The sequence below is a fragment of the Arachis hypogaea genome, chromosome 7, assembly GCF_003086295.3.
Source record: "Arachis hypogaea cultivar Tifrunner chromosome 7, arahy.Tifrunner.gnm2.J5K5, whole genome shotgun sequence".
NCBI classification, from domain to species: domain Eukaryota; kingdom Viridiplantae; phylum Streptophyta; class Magnoliopsida; order Fabales; family Fabaceae; genus Arachis; species Arachis hypogaea.
This window is the reverse complement of record NC_092042.1, coordinates 49,558,074-49,561,127: the sequence shown is the minus strand read 5'-3', so window position 1 is coordinate 49,561,127 and position 3,054 is coordinate 49,558,074. Positions and strand designations below refer to the sequence as shown.

Sequence of the window (3,054 nt, the reverse complement as noted above, 5' to 3'; positions counted from 1 at the left end):
AAAGGCTGGGCGTTAGTGACAGACGCAAAAGAATCACTGGATTCTATTCCAACCTGATTGAGAACCGACAGATGATTAGCCGTGCTGTGACAGAGCGCGTTGAACATTTTCACTGAGAGGACGGGATTGTAGCCACTGACAACGGTGATGCCCAACATACAGCTTGCCATGGAAAGGAGTAAGAGGGATTGGATGAAGACAGTAGGAAAGCAGAGAGATGAAAGGGACAAAGCATCTCCATACGCTTATCTGAAATTCTCACCAGTGAATTACATAAGTATCTCTATCTTTATTTTATGCTTTATTCATAAATCATCTATAACCATTTGAATCTTCCTGACTTAGATTTACAAGATGACCATAGCTTGCTTCATACCAACAATCTCCGTGGGATCGACCCTTACTCGCGTAAGGTTTATAACTTGGACGACCCAGTGCACTTGCTGGTTAGTTGTGCGAAGTTGTGATAAAGAATTGAGATTGCAATTGAGCGTACCATGTTCATGGCGCCATTGATGATCACAATTTTGTGCACCAAGGTTTTAGCGCCGTTGTCGGGGATTGTTTGAGTTTGGACAACTGACGGTTCATCTTGTTGCTTAGATTAGGTATTTTTCTTCAGAATTTTTAAGAATGAATTCTAGAGTTTCAAGGTGATGTACTTATCATCACCAAAGCTGATTGATTCTCATCAATTTAGCTCTTGAATGCAATGTCCTGCTAAAGCTTGGCTAGCCATGTCAAATCTTTTTAGACTACAGCTTTAGACTAGCATTGCATGATTCCTGGAATTCTTATTAAAAATTTTGAATCTCTTTATTTTCTTTTCCACATAAATTTCGAAAAAACCAAAAAAAATTTAAAATCTTAAAACCAAAAATAATTTTATGTTTCTTGTTTGAGTCTAGTGTATAATTTTAAGTTTGGTGTCAATTGCATGTTTCTATTCTTCTTGCATTTTTCGAATTCATTCATGTGTCTTCATTGATCTTCAAGATGTTCTTGATGATTTCCTTGTTCTGATCTTTAAATTCTCTTGTCTTGTGTGTTTTGTTGTTTCTCATATGCATTCTCAACTTGTTAGTGTCAGTAGTATACAAACTTCTAAGTTTGGTGTCTTGCATGCATTGCTTATTTGATTTTAGTTTCATTTTGATTATTCCTCATTATTAAAAATCCAAAAAAAAAAAATTTAATTTGTGTCTTTTCAAGTCAATAATACAGAGAATTGAAGATTCAGAACATACAGCAGAGGAATTACACAGAAAAAGCTGGGCGTTCAAAATGCCTAGTGAGGAAGGAAAACTGGCATTTAAACGCCAGCCAAGATACTTGGCTGGGCGTTTAACGCCCAAAAGGGTAGAGTTTTGGGCGTTAAACGCCAGAATGGATACCATTCTGGGCGTTTAATGCCAGGATGGCACAAGAGGGAAGATTTTGTTTTTTTTTTAATTCAAATTTTTTTTCAAGTTTTCAAAATTTTCAAAATCAAATCTTTTTCAAATAATATCTTTTCAATCATATCTTTTCAAAATTAATTTCTTTTCATTTTTCAAAAATACTTGCTAACAATTAATGATTTGATTCAACGTTTCAAGTATGTTGCCTTTTCTGTTGAGAAAGGTTTAATGTTTGAATCATATCTTTTCTTGTTAGCCAAGTCATTAATTTTAAAAAATCAAATCTTTTTAAATTGTTTTTCAACCATATCTTTTCAATCATATCTCTTTAAAACCATAACTTTTCAATCATATCTTTTTAATCACATCTTTTTCAAAATAGTTTTCAATCATATCTTTTTTATTTCCAATTTCAAAATCTTTTTCAAAATCACTTTATTTCTTTCTCAATCTTAGTTTTCGAAAATCAATTACCATTTTTTCAAAATTTCTTTTAATTAATTCACTTTAATTTTTGAAAATTTCTTCCCCTCTTCTCATATCCTTCTATTTATGGACTAACACTCCTCCTCAATGCACAATTCGAACTCTATCTTTTTAAGTTCGAATTCTTCTACCTCTTCCTTCTATTTTTCTTTTCCTCTGACACCTCAAGGAATCTCTATACTGTGACATAGAGGATTCCATATTTTCTTGTTTTCTTCTCTTTCATATGAGCAAGAGCAAAGACAAAAGCATTCTTGTTGAGGCTGACCCTGAACCTGAAAGGACCTTGAAGCGAAAGCTAAGAGAAGCTAAAGCACAACTCTCTGTAGAGGACCTAACAGAATTCTTCAAAGAAGAAGACATGGCAACCGAAAACAACAACAATGCCAACAATGCAAGGAAGGTGCCGGGTGACTTTACTGCACCTACTCCCGACTTCTATGGGAGAAGCATCTCTATCCCTGCCATTGGAGCAAACAACTTTGAGCTTAAGCCTCAATTAGTTTCTCTAATGCAACAGAATTGCAAGTTCCATGGACTTCCATTGGAAGATCCTCATCAGTTTTTAGCTAAATTCTTGCAAATCTGTGACACTGTCAAGACCAATGGGGTTGACCCTGAGGTCTATAGACTTATGCTATTCCCTTTTGCTGTAAGAGACAGAGCTAGGATATGGTTGGACTCACAACCTAAAGAAAGCCTGAACTCTTGGGAAAAGTTAGTTAATGCCTTCTTGGCAAAGTTCTTTCCACCTCAAAAATTGAGTAAGCTTAGAGTGGAAGTCCAAACCTTCAGACAGAAGGAAGGTGAATCCCTCTATGAAGCTTGGGAAAGATACAAAAAATTGATCTGAAAGTGTCCTTCTGACATGCTTTCTGAATGGAGCATCATAGGTATCTTCTATGATGGTCTGTCTGAACTGTCCAAGATGTCATTGGACAGCTCTGCTGGAGGATCTCTTCATCTGAAGAAGACACCTGCAGAAGCTTAAGAACTCATTGAAATGGTTGCAAATAACCAATTTATGTACACTTCTGAAAGGAATCCTGTGAACAATGGCACGAATAAGAAGAAATGAGTTCTTGAGATTGATACTCTGAATGCCATATTGGCTCAAAACAAAATATTGACTCAGCAAGTCAATATGATTTCTCAAAGTCTATCTGGA

At 35.5% G+C, this 3,054-nt stretch overlaps 1 non-coding gene across 1 annotated transcript; it reads right to left on the bottom strand.

Moving 5' to 3' along the window:
* Positions 1 to 2,652: 2,652 nt before the first annotated feature.
* On the bottom strand, positions 2,653 to 2,760 carry LOC112704703 (small nucleolar RNA R71). The gene has a single exon (XR_003155314.1). It is a non-coding gene; the product is annotated as a small nucleolar RNA R71 (small nucleolar RNA).
* Positions 2,761 to 3,054: the final 294 nt, after the last annotated feature.